Source organism: Gracilinanus agilis, chromosome 1 (genome assembly GCF_016433145.1).
Source record: "Gracilinanus agilis isolate LMUSP501 chromosome 1, AgileGrace, whole genome shotgun sequence".
NCBI lineage: Eukaryota > Metazoa > Chordata > Mammalia > Didelphimorphia > Didelphidae > Gracilinanus > Gracilinanus agilis.
Genome location: NC_058130.1, coordinates 674,837,098 through 674,858,312, shown reverse-complemented (window position 1 = coordinate 674,858,312; position 21,215 = coordinate 674,837,098).

Below are 21,215 nucleotides of genomic sequence, written 5' to 3'. Positions count from 1 at the left end.
TATATATATATATATATTATATATATAGTTTAATCCAGCTTCTTTTTTCTTTCTCTTTCTTTTCTTCAATATCATTGCTATCATTTCTATAAATATATCTGTGTCTGTGATCTTGGAGTTTCATGTAAATGACCCCAAGGTCTGTGATAGTTAAAATTATTTATTAAAAAAATCTTTAAAGAGTCATCTCATGTGGATAATGAGATCTTGCTCGTTTTTTAGGTTGTACATATATTATCATATAATACATATTTACATGTTTATCATGTTGTGAAAAAGAACACATCTTGTTTACTAGAGAAAAATTCATGAAGAAAAAAAGAACAATAAGTTTCAATTTGCATTCATACTCTATCTATTCCTCCTAAGGCAGTGTACAGACTTTTTCTGTTCTGTCATGAGTCCCTTTAAGTTGTCCTGAATCCTTGTCTTATTGATAATAGTTGTCATTCACAACTGATTATCATACATTATTGTTGTTACTATGTATAGCATTCTTCTAGTTCTGCTCACTTCTGCCAAAGTCTTTTTGTGATCATCTTATTTGTCATTTCTCAAATCACAAGAGTATTCCAGTACAAACATATAACACAACTTCCAGTACAAACATATAACAACAGGTCATTCCCTGTCTAAAGGACATCCCTTGTTTCAAGGTTTTTTTTTTCCACCACAAAAATAACTGCTATTTTGTACAGGTAGTTTCTTTCCTTCTGTCTTTAATTTCTTTGAGATATAGTCCTAGTAGTGGTATTGCTGGGTTTGATGTTTGTTTTGACATTATGTTGGTTTTAATAGCCCTGGAGACTTAAAAAGCCTCTTGGAAGAAAACTGAAATAACTCAAAAGAGTTTGGTTATACCATCCACATTAGAGAAGGACAAATAAACAAAGACTATATATATATATGGTATATATACATATATATATATTACCTAAATTAATAAAGGCAGTTGAATGATCAACCTGTAAATCTTGTCCATCTACATGTAGATCTTGGATAGGTAGCATATAAGGCTAAAAGTTGACTCTAAAAAGGAGTAGCGTAGGCTAAATTGACTTTGGAAAATGGCTAACTGACTTTAAAGCAGTTGTTCCCAGACTTTTTTGGCCTACCATTCCCTTTCCAGAAAAAATATTACTCAGCCCCCTGGAAATTACTTTTTAAAATTTTAATAGCAATTAATAGGAAAGATAAATGCACCTGTGGCCATCATCACCCTTCTGGATCGCTGCAGCACCCACCAGGGGGCGGTAGCGCCCACTTTGGGAATCATTGCTTTAAAGTCTCCAAGGTTCTACCAGAATCAAAGCATTACTAAAAAAATACTATTATACTATAGTTATGTTTGTATGACTGACATATGGTGAGATACTACAACTCTGAAGAAATAAAAATGACTATCACTCAAAGGGTAATGGGAAGGTTTATGGTGAGCGGGAGCAGGCTGAAAAACCAAACAAAATTGCTAGAAAGTTAAGGTAGTCATATGGTGAGAATAAGAAATGCTATATGTACTCTTCTGGTATCCTTGCAATTTTAAAGGAAAGAAGAGTCCTACTTCTTTAATTTGGCATCCATCATGTGAACATCATCATCAGAGTCATCATTAATATCTAGCATTTATATTGCTTTTAAATGTTTGCAAAGTAAATTACAATAGTTGTTTATTTTATCCTCACAACAACCCTGGGAGATAGGTGCTATTATCCATTTTCATATGAGAAAAGTGAGACAAACAGAGGTTAAGTGATTTGCCTACAGTCATAAAAAGAGTGAGTGTCTTAGGGAAGATTTGGATTCATATCTTCTATGGTCATATTGTACCTTTCTATCTAAATTTATGACCTAGCTATGTGTGGGGACCTAGAAAAGAGAAAAAATGGAATGGAGCAGGATGGGTGGATTGTGATCTACATTACTGTAATGTAGGAAACATCCATGTTGATAATGATAATTTATCCATTTAAGTATGGGTTTTACTGAAAGTTTTCTTCTATTTAATGATTTTTAATAGCTTTAACACTAGGGATGGGTTATTATTGTCTCCCTTTTCACCAATCCCAAGCTTTGCTATTTCTTCTCAATTTCTCTTGATTCTGTGATTCCTGTCATTTGCTATTCTCTCTCTCTCTCTCTCTCTCTCTCTCTCTCTCTCTCTCTTCTGTCCATATATATACATACACACAAATAATGTAAATATACAGAAATAGACACATGTAAAGTAAGTATGAATGTGTTCATTTATATGTGTTTCTGACTATTGTTTTTATATCACCTAAACTTCCCAACATACAATTCTCTTTTCTTCCCCAGGGGGTTATCCCTGATAGTAAAGAATAAAAAAAGTAGGGGAGGGAAGCTCAACCAAAATATAAACAAATATGGGATTATATGTACTATAGTACACTCATAGATAGACCTCAGTGTATTGAATGAAGAAGTTATCAACCAATCAATGTTTGGAGATATCAATATCATATTGCTTGCTATCTCAGTTGGTGGGAAAAGGATTGGAGGGAGGAAATTTGGAACTCAGAATTTTTTAAATGTTAAAAATAAATAGAAAGTTAAAAAAATAAGCATTTACTAAGAACTTACTAAGTTCCAGGCATGGAATACTCTTGTGCTCAAAGGAATAATAAAGTGGAGGAATTCCATGTGAACTGGAACGACCTCCAGGAATTGATGCAGAGTGAAAGGAACAGAACCAGGAGAATATTATATGCAGAGACAGATACACTGTGGCATAACTGAATGTAATGGACTCCTGTACTAGCAGCAATGCAATGATCTGGGACAATTCTGAGGGATTTATGGAAAAGAACGCTACCCACACTCAGAGGAAGAACTACAGGAGTGGAAACACAGGAGAAAAACAACTGCTTGAACAAATGGTTGATGTGGGCATGATTTGGGAAGTAAACTCTAAATGACCACCCTAGTGCAACTATCAATAATATGGAAATAGGTCTTGATTGATGACACATGAAGAAATCAGTGGAAATGTGCGTTGGCTATGGGGGTGGGGTTGGGAGGGAGAGATTAAGAACATGAATCATGTAACCATGGAAAAATTTTTTCTAAAAAAAGACAGAGAAAACACACACACATATGTATATTGAATTATGAGAAATAAAAGCCTGATTATGTTCCAGGCATGGGCTAAATGCTCAAGATATCTTCCTATATTTTTTTAGGGCCAGGCTTAATTATTATACATTTTCACTTTTCAGTTTCGATGGCTTTGCTGTTCCTTGCATTTGCATTATTTAAGTCATCGTGTATATTATTTCCTATTATAGCTTACTTCACTTTGTACCATGTAAGCCTTTCCATATTTTTCTGTATTATATTCAGTATTTCTTATACCATAGTAATATACCATTAAAATTATGTATCATAATTTATTTGACCATTCTAATCCATGGGTCTTATTTCCAGTTCTTTGCTATTGCAGAATGTGTTCCTTCAAATATTTTGGACTATATGGGATCTTTCATTTTGTCATTAACCTCTTTTGGATATATACCTAGCAATGGGCTTGCTGGGCCAATCAGTATGTTTTTTTGCCACTTTCTTTGCCTAATTCCAAATTGGTTTTCAGAATAGTTGAATAGATTCATAACCCCACCCATGTGTGTAACATAATTTCTTATGATCTTAGCTGGTTTTCAAAGGATATGGGGTTGACTGGAGCCTTTCATATGTCCATCTTTGCTGGACTCTCCATACTTACATACATTTATTTGCCATTAGAGGGAATTATCTGGGGGTAGTAACAGTAGCAGAACATGAGAATTATAAGCTTAATAGCTGGAGTCTTCCTCTCTTTAAGAGTCTTCCAAATTTGATCTCAGGGAACCATAGCGATAGAAATGCTCTTTCACTGCAGTAATTTTGAGTATCTTATTTTCCAGGTGCTGTGAAGTAAACTTTCCTTTCCTATAAGGATTTGGGAAAGAAGAAACAGACGTTTCCTCTGAAGGATCCATCTAATATCCTAGCACTTATGGGCATTTTTCCCATCCAGTCTCATGGAAATAGTCTAATGATTGAAGATTATTAAAAACAAGTGGCACATTTTTATCTAGTGGTTCCCATTATTCATCAGTATCCTAGAGTAACAGATGACTATCTAGGAAATATTTCTAAAGAAAGGCCTAAACTGTCACGAACTGTCTTTAGGGAGACCACTTGTCAGTTTGGATCCATAGTAAGCCATTGGAGCTTCTCTTAGCACTGGTGAATTGTCAATATTTTCAATCACAGAATCACAAAATGTTAGAGCTATGATGAACCCTGAAGGAATTTAATTTAACCATTGTAATTTTAGGTTTAAAGTATGAAGTTACTTTCCCAAGGTCGCATTTCTATAAAACAGTAAAGAAAAGGCTAGAAACAAAATGTTTTGACTCCTAGTCGATTTGTTTTCCAAGTATTCCAGTCTTCCTGCCATTTCTTCCCTAAGATTATAGATTTATAATCACACTCTAATTCTCTTTTTTTTCAGCTTTCCTTGGACATTATATATTTTTACACATGACATATCTCTTCTCATGCTTCAATCACACTTTTGCTCCCTCCCTCTCTTTTTTCCTTATTTGACCCTTATTCCTGCATACTCTATTTCCCAAAAGGTGATAGCAACATTCATTTAAATAAAGATGTTTAACTAAGAGAGTGAACCCAGAAGAACAGTTTTACCTAGAGACCAAGGACCTGTTTCTTTTTTTCTTAGAGCAATGGAATAATGAATAATCCACAAACTTCTGGCAAGATACTTTGCTTTTGATCCAGGATGCAGATCTATTAACTATGTATGCCTCCATCTGTTGATCATCCTTCCAAAGAACAGACATCACATTCATCATGTTCTCTACCTATTTCATCTCATTTGCATTACTAACAGATAATCAAATGAATTTCTTGTACCATTTTTTGTTTTTGTTGAGAATTTAGAAATAAATTTAGAATAAAGAAAATTTTAATGCTTCCTCCATTGTCTCATAAAATTTCAAGTTTTAAACATATTTCAGAATTTTTATTTTTGCCTTTCAATTTGTTACTTGTTCAAATGTTTGCTTCATATGATTTGCTTCTATAGGTTTTTTGTTCAATATATTTAATATGTTCCAGACATAGAGTAGCTAGGTGGCATAGTGGACAGAGTGCCAGATCTAAAGTCAGGAAGATTTACCTTCTGGAGTTCAAACCCACCCTCAGACATTTACTAGTAGTTTGACCTTGGCCAAGTCACTTAACCTTATTTGCTTCAGTTCTCCATCTATAAAATGAGCTGGAAAAGAAAATGGTAAACAACTCCAGAATCTCTACCAAGAAAATCCTAAATTGGATTGTGGGAAGAAATCAAAGTAGTGGGTGAAACTTTCCTGCCCTCCCCAAAGTTCACAAACAATCAAAAATAATTCCATAGAATCAATGCTAAAAATGGCAAAAACAAACAAGAATTAGAAATGAAGCTGAATAGCCAGGGAAAACTAGGGAAGTAGGTTTCTGACTTCTCTAGCCTCAGTCCTATTGCATCAGGCCTTGGGGGCAAGACCAGAGTAAACAATGTGAAATCAACAAAACAACCTCACTTTGTTTGCCAAGCCCCAGAGTTTGTATCCCAGAGGATACCATTTGAATTCATGGTGGAGGGACCCTTGAGTTTCTGCATCTGCTAGGCCTTGGCTCTAGAGACCCTCACTGGTCCACAGTTGAAGATTGAAGAAGTAGACACCAGAGAGTCTACAGGCAGCAGGCCCTAAGAGCAGAAACTTGAATCTGGCTGCTAATAAATGAGGGTCTTTGGAGGTTAGAGTGGTATGGACTAGATACCTACTCTATCCTAGGAAGTTGCAGTAGGAGAAGAAGAATGAGGAAGGAACATGCACCAATGAGTATGGTTACTAAGGGACTGGGGCTGCAGCAGCTATGATTACTTCTAGGAAAGTGGAGTCCCTGGTTACTGCCACTGGGCGAGATGCATTGTTTGATTATAGCTGCAGAGCTTCCCATGGGTTCTGGTTAGAGTACCTGAGGTCAATCAAAATTGGGGCTTAAGCAATGGATCTGGGATTACATCAGACCTGGGACTATAAAAACTGGAATAACTAAATAGAGCCCATGAAAAAACAAACACAAAAAATCCTGAAACCTGAGGTAATATGCCTCAGCGTTGGTAATTAAGTCTATTGGCCTGATCACTAATACTTTAAAAAATTAAGAGAAAAGAAAATGACCAAGCAAGGCAGACAGAGCCCAACTATAGATAGCTATTATGAGAATAGAGACAACCTCAGCTCAAAATTAGAGGACAGTGAAGTAAAAACATCTACTTCAAAAACAAAATAAAAAGAAGTATATAATAAGTAATATAATAGATGCCACAAACTCAAAAAGGACTTTTGGAAGAGCCTCAAAAAGGACCTCAAAAACCAAATGAGTGAGGGTGAGGAAAAATTAGAAACCAAATAAGAGACATGCAAGAAAATCAAGAAAAATATGAGAGGTCAAACAAAATGAAAAAAGAGATCTGGAAACTCATGGGAAAAAATGTATTAAAGACTAGAATTGGGCAAGGGGAAGCTAGTGATTTTCTGAGACAAAAAAGAAATAATAGAGCAAAATAAAAAAGATGAAATAACAAAAGACAATATGAAACATTTTATCATAGAAACAATTGACCTGGAAAATAGATCAAGAAGAGACAACATAAAAAAAGTTGGACTCCTGGAAAATTGCAATCAAAACAAGAGTTTAGACACTATACTCCATGAAATTACCAAGAAAAACTGTCTAGAAATTCTTACAATTATAGGATAAAATAAAAATTGAAAGAATCCACTGATTACCATTTCAAACAGACTCAACAATGAAAATGCACAGGAACATCATTGCTTAGTTCTATAGCTCACAGGTTAAATACTATATGTAGAAAATAATATAAGCAACAAGAAAAATCCCAACAATTTAGATACTGTGGAGCTACAATCAGAATAACATAAGACTTAGCAGCCACAACTTTAAAAGAACATAAGATATGAAACACAGTATTTTGTAGAGCAAAAGAATGGGTTTACAACCAAGAATAACATATCCAGTAATGCTGAGCATATTTATAATAGGTAAAAAATTGATATTAAATGAACTAAAGGAGTTTCAAGTATTCCTTGGAAAAAACCCAGAATGCAGCAGGAAGTTTGATCTATAAGAAACATAAAAATGTAATGAAAGACTCATCATATGCAACCAAAAGGTCAAATTGTTTGGTTCTTATATGGAAAAATGTCATCTATGGAGCCTGAGAATGGCATCATTGTGTGAGTATTTTGAAGGGGCATGCAAAGTTGAGGTGAATGTAATGGAATTAGCAAAAATGGTAATGGTAGACCAGGAGAAGGTAGGGTAGAATGACTATCTTATATGGAGGAGGAATGAGTGGAGGATCTGCAAAGGAGGGCTGGTACTATTCAAACTCTGCTCTCTTTAGACCTGGGATAAAGAAAGGACAACATAATAGTTAAAAGGGAAATAAATCTTCTTAACATACAGAGAAACAGAAAGAATGGGGATTGGATAAGGGAGGGACTGAGAGTCCCTTTGGAGGACTGAAGGAATAAGAGAAAGAAGGGTGGGTTATAAGAAAAGAGGGAAAGGGGGTAAGAAAATGGAAAGAAGGGAGGGAAGGGTACCTAAAGGGGAGTACATATTAAAGGTGGTGGGAGTGGGATGAGGTGAGGGGTATCAAGGGAAGTTCTCTTAGGACAAGATAGGGGATGGATTTTTAGAATCAAACTCATTAAGAAGTAGGAGGGCACAGTTGGGAGGATAAGGAAGGGATTTTTGGAAATGTGGATAGAATAAGAATTAAAAGGCAAAAAGGAAGAGACAAGGGAAAGGTGGCCCAATTTGGAAGTAATGGGGTAAGGGGAGAGGATAAGGGAGGATTTGGGGGAAGAGTATGAATTCGAGAGGTATTGGTCAAAGGAAAATGGACATCTGAGAAGAGGTATGGTAGAAGGAAAGGAAGAGGGGTACAAACAGTGAGGAGGAACAGAGGAAATGGAAATACACAGCTAGTAACTGTGACTGTAAGTGGAATGAAATCTTCCATGGTAAGAAAATGGATAGCAAAAAAACATCAAAAACCATTACCTGACAATGTGTTGTTTATAAGAAACATTTAAAATGAGAGACATACATAGAGTGAAAGTGAGGCCTTAGCTGATCCAGAGAAAGCAGAGCTAGCAGTTATGATCTGAGAGAGCTGCAACTAAAATGAAAGGGATGTACAGGGCAACTATATTATGTTGAAGGTGGGTACTTTGGATAATGAAGCATTCTCACTATTAAAACTATGCACCAAGTGTTAAAGTATCCAGATTTTTAAAGGAAAAACTAAATGAGATACAGATGGACATAAATAATAAAATAATAGTGGGGGACTTTAATCTTCCCCTCTCAGAACTAGACACATCTAATGAAAAAATAGATAAGAAAGAAGTTACAGAGATGACTAGAAACTTAGATAAGTTAAATATAATAGATAACTGGAGAACCTCCCTCCCCCATACTTACATGAGACTAGTTATATCTAAGCCTGAGCATACACATAATCCAAACATAAATTCTAATGGGACAACAATGGGTTAGAGAGCATAAATATCCTATAAAGTTCTTACTTTAACATTCATACTATGGAGGTAACCCTATATTCCTGAAGAGTTGTGGCATTGAATAAAAGAGGATGTTATATTAGCATAAACATAGAATTCATATATTTTAAAACAAATTGTAAAAACATATGGAGTTTGTGGTTTTGCATTTTTTGGCATTTGTTTATTTAGAGGTTTTTTATTCTTGGTGGTAGTTACTAAGTATATGATAAAAAAATTGGAAAAAAGAAGAAAACCACAAATTGGGTCATAAAGAGTAAGACATGATTGCAATTATTAGACAGCAACACATATTCAAGGCACTGTGTTAAGGGATAGGCACACTAAGATAAAATAAAATAGTTCCTGCCCCCAAGGAGCTTATATTCTATCAAAGATGTCTAATGGGCACACTAATAAGTGCAAAACAAGAAAAACAGGATGGGAAAAGCAATCACAATTGAGAAGGAACTTAGAAGAGTCTTGAAAGAAGTTGTCGCATTTGAACTGAAAATTGAACAAAATCAAGGATTCTGAGATATTAGTGAAGCACATTTCATCTCTCTAGAATGGATTATGTGAGAGTATATTGATAAGAATATTGGGTTCAGTGTATAGCTAGCAGTCCAATTTTTCAGGAATGTTGAATTCTTAAAGGGTGTCGAATGTCAAATAAGTCAGGAAAAGTTAGATATAATGAGTTTGTAGAGGACCTTAAATACTACACTAAAGAGTTTGCATTGTATTCTATAATTAACAGGTAGTAATATTGAGGGTTTTTGAGGATACATTGAGGAGATCAGGTTTGTGTCTTGGAAAAATTGTTTTGAAAGCTGCGTAGGTTGTAAATAAGAAGAGAATGATTGGAAGCTTTGGAAACAATTAGGAAGCAATTACAAACAAAGCAAATGAAAGGCAATGATAATTTGAAATAGGCTGGTGGTTGGTCATATGAATGGGTCATATGAATGGGGGATATGATAACTGATTAGATATGGATTTGGGGGAAGAGGGACAGGTCAACAATTCTGAGTTTATGAACCTGGGTATCTGGATGGATGGTGGTACCCAGAATGGATATAGGAACATTTGAAAAAGGATTAGGGTTAGAGGGAAAAATAATGAGTTTTGTTTTGCACATATTTAGTGTAAGAAATCTCCAGGACCTCAAGAAGGAGATGTTTAGCAGGAAGTTGATGGTGTGGGTTTATTTGGTTTGTGATAGAAATTAGAGCTGGACACAAGGAATTTTTGTTTTTTCTCTGAAGGGAAAAAGACTAAGCATTTATTAAGTATCTACCATGCATCAAACGTGGGGCTAAGCTATTTCCAAATAATCTGATTTTCACAATAACTGTATGAAGTGGGTGCATTATTCTTCCCATTTTATAGTTGAGGTAACTGAGGTTATAGCTATGTAATCCTATGTGATCTTTAACTTCTGCCTCGGTTCCCTCAACTATAAAATTGGCAGAATTTGGAATCAAATCTTCCTGACTCTATGCCTAGTGATCTGTCTATGCCATTTAGCTCTCTTAGAGAGATATCTGTGCCAGGACAGTTTATAAGATGTCTATAAAAGTGGAAGAATGCCTATAAGAATGGAATGGTTGACAGATGTCGAGGTAGAATATGATGAGAACACATACAAAGTAACTAAGTTTAGCAAATAAATCATTTGGATGGAGTGAGGCCTAGAAATGAAAGTTCCTGGATTCAAATATCGTCTCAGACATTTCCTAGCTGTGTGAACCTGGGCAAGTCACTTAACCCCAAATATCTAACCCTTATCTTCCCTCTACCTTGGAATTGCTACATAGTGTTGATTTTTTTTAAACCCTTAACTTCTGTGTATTGGCTCCTAGGTGGAAGAGTGGTAAGGGTGGGCAATGGGGGTCAAGTGACTTGCCCAGGGTCATACAGCTGGGAAGTGTCTGAGGCCGCATTTGAACCTAGGACCTCCCGGATAATGTTGATTTTAAGATAGAAGTAAGGATATAAAAATTGTTTTTGAAAAAAAGTCATTTGGAGAAGAGATAGAAAGAGAAATTCTAGTTGAAATAATTAATGATAAAATGAAATACTTGGGAATCTACTGCCATGATACTTATAGTAACCATATGAATACAATTATATATTTTACACAAAGACACAAATAATTAGAGAGATATTAATTGTTCATGACAAGGCTAATCCAATAAAATAACAAATGACAAATAAAATGAACATGAAGGCCCAATAGGGTGGGGAGGATAACTTTCTTCAGCAATATTCATGAGGTAGGGCATTGGAGCAGAAAAAGTAGATGATTGGTTGATTCAGTGTAGTTTAGCATCTAACATGTGTCTAGTACAATGTAATTATTTAGTAAACGATGGTTTATATTGAACTGGTACGGGTTTATTTCTCTTCCTATGTGTGGGTCGAGTGTTTGTTCTATCTAGCCTTGGAGGACTGTATCGTTTTCGTTTTTGTGTCACAGTGTCTTGAACACAGCACATAACTTTAAAAAATTTTAATTAAATTTTGTTTAATTGAATAAGTTCTCCTGCTTCAGCTTGAGCTCCATGGGACATAACCACAAGAAGCTTTCAATAGCCTCTACAGTTCTTAAAATACCCACTTAACTACGATGCACACAATAACAAGCCAGGATGCTAGTGAAATGAAGATGAAAAATGCTACCCACCTCTTGCCAGAGAGAACGAGACAAATATTTTTGGACATGACCAAGGTGGGTTGTGTTTTTTTTTGGACCATGCATATCTGTTATAAGAATTTTATTTGTCTTTATTTACTTGTATTGTTTAATGTGGGCTAGGAAGGACAGATGATAAATGCACAAACATATGCTAATTGTATCACTCTATACTAGGCACTGAGGATACAAAGATTAAATGGAACTCAGTCCCTGGCCCCAGGAATTTACATTCAAACCAATAATTGGACTTATTGATTCCTCCCTCTCTGTGTGAGGGCATCATTATCCTTCCAGTATCTCAAGTTCATAACCTCAACATCATTGTGTACATCTTACTCTCTCTCACCCCACATATTGATTCAGTTGCCAAATTTTGCCATTTGTCCCTCTGTGGCATCATGAATGTATTCCTCTCTCATTAGTCAGCCACCACTTTAGTTTTGCCCTTTGCCACTTCTCACCTGCTCTATTATAATGACCTCTTAATTAGTTCCCACGTTTCATCTATCCCTACTACAATCCTCCACACAACTGGCAAAGTTATTTTCCCAAAGCATAGGTCCGATCATGGAATTTCCCTACTCACTAAATGCCAGCGGATCGCCAAAGCTTCTAGGCTAAAATAGAAATGCCTCTGTTTAATTTTTAAAGACTTTCCTGATTTGATCCAAACCTGCTTTTCTAGTCTACTCATACATTACTCCCCTTCCTGTGCTTTGTAGTCTAGCCAAACTTTTTTTCTGTTCCACAAATCTGACACTCTGTCTTCCTTCTCTATGATATTACACTGTTTTTCACCCATGCCAGAAATCCATTCAGTCCTCACCTTTCTTTTGCTAAATATATTATTTCCATTAAGCTCAAGTATCACATTCTATATAAAACTTTTCCTGGTCCCCCTTCGCTTCCCCCATTGTGCTCTCCTTTCCCAAACTACTTTGTATTTATTTTATATGTATTCTTTATATTTTCATATATGTACTTGGTATCTCTCCTCAGAGAATTTCAGCTCATTAAGGAAAGGCAATGCTTCACTTCTGTCTCAGCATTTCCAGTGCCTTGCACTTAATGGGTACTTGATAACTGTTTATTTATTGATTGATTACAGTGGGGTTAATTCTCTCATTCATTCAAAAGAGCTCAGAAATAGCTGCATACATTGAATGGTCCAAGTGAGGAAAGAGACCTCAAACACCACCTTCCCTGGAGCTTAGCTGACTTCCTCAGGGGCACACTGATCCCCCTTTTGTCACTGGAATTCCCAGCACCTGTATCAAATATTAATTGCTCAGGCCCATTGGTGAAAAATTTAATTTGCTCTATTTTGCCCAAGGGCACCCAATGAACCTGAGGTATGTATCGGGTTCTGGAGCAATTAAGGAAAGCTGACAGAGGAAAAACAGCCAGACTTCTAGGTAGGGAAATGAATCTACCATCTCATGTTATACAAAACAGTGAGAGACTATTAGGGAATTATATGCCACCAGATCTGTTATCTGGGGTTGTGAGGAAGTTCCTCAGTTTACTATTTGTGTGAATTTGGGAACTTAATCATCCAGGGCCATCAGTTTCCTCTTCTTTCAAGGGAAAAGGCTTGACTAGAAGATCTCTAAAGTCCTTTCTAGCTCTCTATCTATTATCCTATATTGTTCATTTTTAAAATCTGGCTTCAATAGATATTCAAGATATTTGTACATTGGCAGAACATGTATTTGTACATGCTTGTCCTTCTGTTGTGGGGGGGACTTGAGGTGAACCCCAGGTTCAGGACAAGTACCCTTTGCAAGAATGCAAGACTATCACAGCTTAGAAATAAAAAGAGGAATTTACTAATTTGGTATTCATGTTGAATTTGGCTGGGAGGACAGTGCAGATGGGGCACAGCCCTCCCCCCACCCAGGAGATGTGCTCTGGGCTTTAGATACCCTTTTGAAAACAAGTGCTACTGTGACTAGAGAAAGGATGGTGGGATGGAATGAGGTTGGGCAGAAATGGGGGATGTTTGTTGTCTGACTGGGGCTAAAATGATGTTTTATGTCCCAAAGACACAGGGGGTGATGGGGCACGGTTTAGGAGACAAGTAGATGTCCTAGATTACAGTCTGATGGTATCAGAGCATAACCAGAAGATGTATATCTTTGTCCATCTCAAAATCTAGGGAAGAATCCAAGGGGAATATTTCTCTCAGGGGTCTTTCCTTATCGTGAGTCTCTGATGCCCAGAGTCACCTTTTCCTCAGCATTCATAAGAATGCAAGGAAGGAAAGGAATTTTCCTGCTTTCTGTTTGACCTGAAACACTTCTAGTGTTTGGGGTGTCCAAGGGAAACTAAGGGTCCCATGCCACTCCCATAGACTAGTAAGGAAAGTTCATTGTGGGGGCAGCTAGGTGGCTTAGTGGATGGAGAGCCAGAACTAGAGATAGAAGGTCATGGTTTCAAATGTGATCTTGGACTGGGCAAATCACTTAACCCTCATTGCCTAGCCCATTCTGCTCTTCTGCTTTGGAACCAATACACAGCATTATTTCTAAGACAGAAGGTCAGGTTGTTTTGTTTGTTTGTTTTTTACGTTTGTTGTTATAGGGAGGTCACCAATAAAGAAAATCTTTCGGACAAAGCAGAATATGGCACATTCTCTGCAATTTGTCTGTCATCGTAGAAAATTACTCAGGTAAAGTGATTTCCCCAGATTCTTATACCCAGTATGAGTTAGAGGTAAAACTTGAACTCAATTCTTCATAACTTCAAATTCAGAGCTCTATCTAGTATTCCCCATTGCATCTTTTCTTTTTCTTTATTTTTTTTAAATTTTTTATTTTTTAGGTAATGGGGGTCAAGTGACTTGCCCAGGGTCACACAGCTGGGAGGTGTCTGAGGTCAGATTTGAACCTAGGACCTCCCATCTCTAGGCCTGGCTCTCAATCCACTGAGCTACCCAGCTGCCCCCTTCATGGAATCTTTTCTATTGACTAATCCCTGAGAAGATGCTTTCAAAGAATCTCTTTTTAAAAATGCATTATTTTGTCATTTCAGTTGTGTTTGACTCTTCATGACCCTACTTGGTACTTTCTTGACAGAGATACAGGAGCAGTTTGCCATTTCCTTCTCCAGATCCTTTTATTGATAAGGAAATGGAGACAAAAAGGATGAAGTGACTTGCCCAAGGTCACACAGCTAGTAAGTATCTGAGGCTGGATTTGAAATGATATCTTCTTCTGGCTCTAGGCCTGGAACTCTATCCCCTGTGCCCTGGCATGTGGTAGTGAAAGACATGTTGACTTTTTACAGGAAGGTGTAGCTAACTACAGTATGGTGAATACATCCAGATGACAAATAGACTTCAAAATATCCCTTCCCCTTCTCCAAACAACCCAGCTCTATGATGTACTTTCTGATACGGAGCTGATTTAAGCTTCACTAACATCTTAATGCAGATGGCAGATTTAGGAGTCCTGAGCTATGGAGACATGGGACAGATATGGGGCAGAGAAGAAGAAATGGAGTGAAATAGAGACAGTGATGGAAACATAGAGAGAGACACACACAAAGAGAGATGTAGTTAGAAAGAAGAACAGAGACAGATAGACAGAGACAGAGAGATTTCTAGCTCTGAAGTCTATGAGAATTTCTGTAAATCAGATTTTCAGGAGGGAGAGAGTAGAGCAGGCTTTGGCCAGAGAAAGATGCATATTTAGTGTCCTGGAACTAGTCATTACTTTCCCACCTATCACCTCTATACAGCAAAGACACAGTTCATCCTGAATCCTTTTTGAGATGCCAAGGCCAGAGGGATGTTGTTGCACTGCTAGGGATCAGAAACACAAAGCATGTTGTATCTTTCTCAAAACTAATAGACAGAAAAAAATAGAACTCTGAGCTCTTGGATCCTCATTCCTATATTTCTATCTGTTTTTCAAATAAAAAACTTAATATGACATAATGTGGAATTAATACTAGATTTATAACCAAGAGGGATCTAGTATTTGAATCTTGGCTTTAGTGCTGTGTGATTGTGGGCAAGTCACTTGATCTTCTTGAGTATCAGTTTCCTCTTCAATAAGATAAGGAGAGAGGACCCCTGTCTTAGCAAGGTTGTTGTGAAGAAAGTGCTTTGAACTAAGATAAAATCAAAATGCATACCTACATAAAAGGAGGTATATTGGAACATGATATATATTACTTATCAGAGCTATGGATAAGAGAAGAATTTATGAATAAATAAAAGATAGAGAGCATTATGGGATGTGAATTATATAATTTTAATTACAGTAAATTAAGAAGTTTATATACAAGTAAAACCAATGTAGCCAAGACTAGAAGGAAAGAGAAAAGTTGGGGGAAATTTTTATAGACAGTTTCTTGGGAAAAGGAAGGCCTTATATCTCAAATATATAGAGAATTGTGTCAAGTTTATAAGAATATGAGTCATTTCCAATTGACACATGGTGAAAGGATATGAATAGGAAGGTTTTGGAAGAAGAAATCATAGTTATATAAAGTCATATTAAAATATTCTAAATTATTATTGATTAGAAAAATGCAAGTAAAGCAACACTGAAGTATCAATTCACATCTATCAGATTAGCTAAGATGATGGGGGAAATGACAAATGCTAGAGGGGATGTGGAAAATTGGGCTACAAATACACAGTTGGTGGAATTGTGAACTGATCCTATCATTTTGGAGAGTAATTTGGAGTTACTCCTAAAGAGTTATAAAACTATGTATGCCCTTTGACCAAGTAATACAATTATCAGGTTTGTTTCCTAAGGTGATCAGGGTAAAAGGAAAAGAACCTAAATGTTCTAAAATATCCATAATTGTTTTCTGGTGGCAAAGAATGTATTGTATGATGTCATATAAATATTTAATTTAAATCTTGATAGAGGCATTGCAAGTAATCCAGGTGTGTGTGTATGTGTGCTCCTGTTTGTGTGGAGCACCCTCCAGTTTTTCTCCTCTTTCTTCTCTCTCCCAAATGACATGTTATATTGTGTTTTTTGGGATGATATCTATGTTGGGATGTTGGGATGATATAGGTCTGGCTGTCCTGGAATCTTTGGTCTCTGGTTCTTTACAAAAACTCTTTTAAAATTAAAACAAATATTTTCTGTTCTAAAAAAGATTACAAAAATTTAAAGAAAAAAGTTCTTTGTTAACTTTAAATATATGTGTGCCTCTAAAGAATGGAAGTTATACATCATCCAAAGGGCAATGAAGCAAGCCACAATGCAGTAAAAACAAGGAGTTACAAAAATGTGTAAAAGATGTCATCGAAGAAATATATGATAGGGGTTGAGGTAGGAAATGGAGTTTTAAGGGTCTACGAATTAGCATAATAGCCAAAAGTTGATGTAATCTGAGACTGTCTAGAGAAGCATTATGTTTCAGACTAGAGTGGTGATAATACTACTGTGCTCTGGCTTAATCAGACTATATCTAGAGTGCAATGTGCAGTTAGGGGGTCCACATTTTAGGAAGGACATTTTAAGATGGAGTGTCCATACAAAGATGAATAAGATGGTAGAGAGACTCAAGATCAGGCAATCTTAAAATCAGTTAAAGAAACTGGACTTTTAACCTGGGGAAGGGAAGACAGGTTGAAGGTATCATCGAGACATTTCACATCTCATCTCTAGGTAGTTTCATTGTTCTCCAATGCCTGGAATGCTCTCCTTCCATATCCCTTCCTTCCAGTTTCCCTTCCTTTCTTCAAGTCTCAATTAAAATCATATCTTCTAGAGGGCAACTGAGTGGCTTAGTAGATTGAGAGTCAGGCCTAAAGATGGGAGATCCTGGGTTCAAATCTAGATTCAGACATTTCCTAGCTGTGACCCCGGGCAAGTCATTTAACCCCCACTGCCTAGCCCTTACCACTCTTCTGCCTTGGTACCAATATAGTATAGATTCTAAGATGGAAGGGAAGGGTTTTTTTAAATCATACCTTCTATAGGATGCCTTTACCTACCCTTGATAATTGTAGAGTCTTCTGTAAATTATTTTGTATTCATCCTTTATGTAGCTTGGGTATACTTGTTTGCTTATTGTCTTCTCATTACATTGGGGGGTCCTTGAAGGGAAGAGACTATCTTTGCCTCTCTTTGTATCTTTGACTATCTGAATCACTCATGGAGGAGGCTGCTGAACACTGTTTATAGAGTTAAACCTTAAAGTTACTGGTTATAGAGCAGTTGGAGATGAATGTTTTCTTCTTCCTCATAGTTTTCCTCAATTTATGTTCCTGTTTCCCAAGGTCCTGACACCATTCTTCATCATTCTATTCTTGTAGAATGGAACTGGACACAGGGTCGTTGCCACTTCTTTCCTGCCTGTCTAGACAGATTCACAGAATTTCAGACCTCTGAACTGCACACCAAATAAGAGGTCATCTAATTCAGCCTCTGGGCTACCCATTGTAGCCTCTCTTTGTCAGTCCTGCCTTGCTTTATCCCATAACCTTGTGTGACCATTGGTCACTGGTGACAAAATGTTGTTTTCTGCCAAAAAATTGGCCACTGCTTATTACTTATCAGTTCTTGAATTCTTTTCCCACTCCCAATCTCATTAAATATGTGTGATTTCCTCATCAGCCATGACATTTCTGTATAAACATAAAGCTTCAGAGGAAAGTGTCTTTTTTTTTTTTTTATTCAGGCTTGATTTTCTCTGAGACAAATGTACTTTGTAGGAGAAGGAATTTGGCTTCTTGTTACTGTGGAAATTAAATTGGGGAACTTGCTTATTGGGCATTAGAAATTCTGATGATAAACATCAGGGAATACTGATTATATCTATGATAGAAAAATGATAACGACCCAAGGGAGAGACCTTTCCGCCATTCACACCCATCCTAATGCATCTCCTGAGTTATCCTTCATGCTGGAAGAAATTAATCCGCCAAACCCGTATTTTATACTTTGGAAGGAAAATGCCCATGACAGAGAATCATGCCATTTGGGTCGGGAAAGGACCTTGGGAATTATCTACATAGAATTTCTATTTTTTGCCAATATGGAAACTGAGACCTAGAGGGATGAATGACTTGACCAAGGCCACAGAATTTGGACTTGAATATGGGTTTTCAGATGCAGAGAAGTCCTTCTACTACTCCATGCTGCCTCTCTGGAGCACTAATGGACCTATTATCCTTCTCTCAAGTAGTAAATGTTTCCAGGTGGCTGCGATTAAGCTTGCTGTAAAACTTGGCTTAAATTACCTAGATGGTAAAGACAGCAAAACACCTGGCTGAAGGAAAACAGACCCAATTATATATTGCTGGTAAGAAGATATGAGACACTCTTATTTTTGCATATTTTTGATTCTCTTACTGAAGTTTGTAAAGGATGGTATTTAGCCAAAATAATTCCCCCAAGAGATATATGGGGCAATGCTGCTTAAGCTTTTTTTGTCTACAGAACACTCTGGAGCCTTATATAAACTAGTGAATCCTTGCATGAAAGAGAAAGCATGGAATTTGAGAGTCAAATCAAACCTATTTTTATGCTTAAAACTTGATACACATGAGAACTCTGATAAATAGATATAATTTTACCCTAAAATGAACCAGTATATATAGATGAAAGAACATGGAACTTTAGTATGGAGTCTAGAGTCCTGGGTTCAGATTTTGATTCTCAATCTTTCTAGAGGCAGCTGAGATTCCATTTCTAGGCCTTTCTCTTTAGATCTAGTACTCTTTCTGCTATGCTATGCTTTTCCTTGTTCTTCTTCCTGCCTGAAATGTCCCCTGTCCTCCTCTCTGCCATCTTTTAAGGTCCAACTCAAGTCCGATTTTCTTCAGTCCATAGCAATACTTCCTTACTATATATGCCTTTGAATCTATACCACTCGGTTTGGTACTTATTCCTTCATTGTCATATGTTCAATCCACTAATCTCTTAGCTAGGTAGCACAGTGGCCAGAACTTGGACCTATTGCCTGCAAGACTTGAGTGCAAATCTGGATTCAAATATTTACTATCTATGTGACTATGAGCAAGTCTGTCTCAGTTTCCTCATCTATAAAATGGGGATAATAATAGCCTCTGCCTCTCAGAGTTGTGAGGTTTAAATGAGATAATACAGTAGAGTCTCTCTTGTGCCGGGGGTGGGGAATGAAGCTATATTCCAAGACCTACCACAGATGGCTGAGTGATATGTGAACATCTGTTGCCTTCATATATAACATGATTTTCTTGTACATACGTAATATAATAAAGTTTAATTGATAAATTTGAAACATAGTAAGAAATTATCAACATTCAATTCAGTAACAAAGTGCATTCTTTGTATTTTATTATAGAGTATAATACTATCTCTCTTGGGGTATATTATATGAGTTTTCAAGGGGGCTAGTACCTCTGACATGAGGGCTTATTGGACCCTTTTCATGGCTCTTTACTCACCATTGGTGTCCCCCTGGAAGTCAGCTTTCACCTGTGGTTCCAAGAAGCTAGAGCATGTGCAGAGGCTGCATCCCAGTAAACCATCTCAGAGGATAGACTAAACTAGGCTGAGGGTAACCAACAGCCCACAAAATCATCAGTGAGTTAGGGAGTGTCTACCTCAGGCATGTGAAGACTTCCCTAGTGGAATGGTTAAATGAGAACAATTTATTCCATTAGCCATAAAGGTGGCTGAGGCAGGCTCTGTGGAGTGCCTGGGACTTGATCAGTCATTGAAGACGCCAAGGTATTCCCTTGCATCCCAGTCCATCACTACTCATCCCAATTTATTTCATGCCACTGGACTTCAATGACTCTTGTAGAGAGGGTGAGGCTGATGACTTTGTGCAACTCTACCTCATTTCTATCTATTTTTTCCTGCTCAGATTAATTGCAGGTATCCAAATTAGAGGATACTGAATCAGTGGATATAAGAGCCCTATTGTATTTGTAAAAAATAAGCAGTGCTTGGCATATAGTACATACTATATAAATATTAACTATTATTATTAATTAGTTATTATTAAGTGTTTACTGGGTGCTGGGCATTGTTCTAAGGGCTAGAGACACAAAAACAAATGTGAATCAGTTCCTGCCTACAAGAAACTTACACTTTAATGTGGGAGACAATGGTTACTCAAACAAATAATACATTCAAAATGAATGCAAAGTAATTTTGGCAGGAAGCACACTAGCAGTAGGAGTTATCAGAAAAGGCCACATATAGACAGTAACCCTTGAACTGAGTCTTGATGGAAACCAACGGTTTTGAGAAACAGAGATGAGGAGGGCATATATTCCAAACATGGGGAACTAAGGCAAAAACATTGAAATGGAAATTGAAATGTCATGTGCTTAGAATAGCCAGGTGGATTATTATGGTTAGATAAAAATGCATAGATATGTAGAGGGTATGCCTTTCAATTTGGGAATGGCTGAACAAACTATGGTATATGCTGGTGATGGAATACTATTGTGCTCAAAGGAATAATAAACTGGAGGAATTCCATGTGAATTGGAAAGACCTCTAGGAATTGATGCAGAGTGAAAGGAGCAGAGCCAGAACAACATTGTACACAGAGACTGATACACTGTAGTAAAATCGAATGTAATGGACTTCTGTACTAGCAGCAATGCAATGATCCATAACAATTCTGAAGGACTTAGGGAAAAGAATGCTACCCACATTCAGAGGAGGAGCTACAGGAGTGGAAACACAGAAGAAAAACAACTGCTTGAACATATGGGTTGATGCGGACATGATTGGGGTTGTAGACTCAAAACTCTATCAATAATATGGAAATAAGTCTTGACTGATGACACATGTTAAATCCAGTGGAAATGTGCATTGGATATGGGGGGTGGTATGAAGCAGGGTTGAAGGGGAAAGTAAAAACATGAATCATGT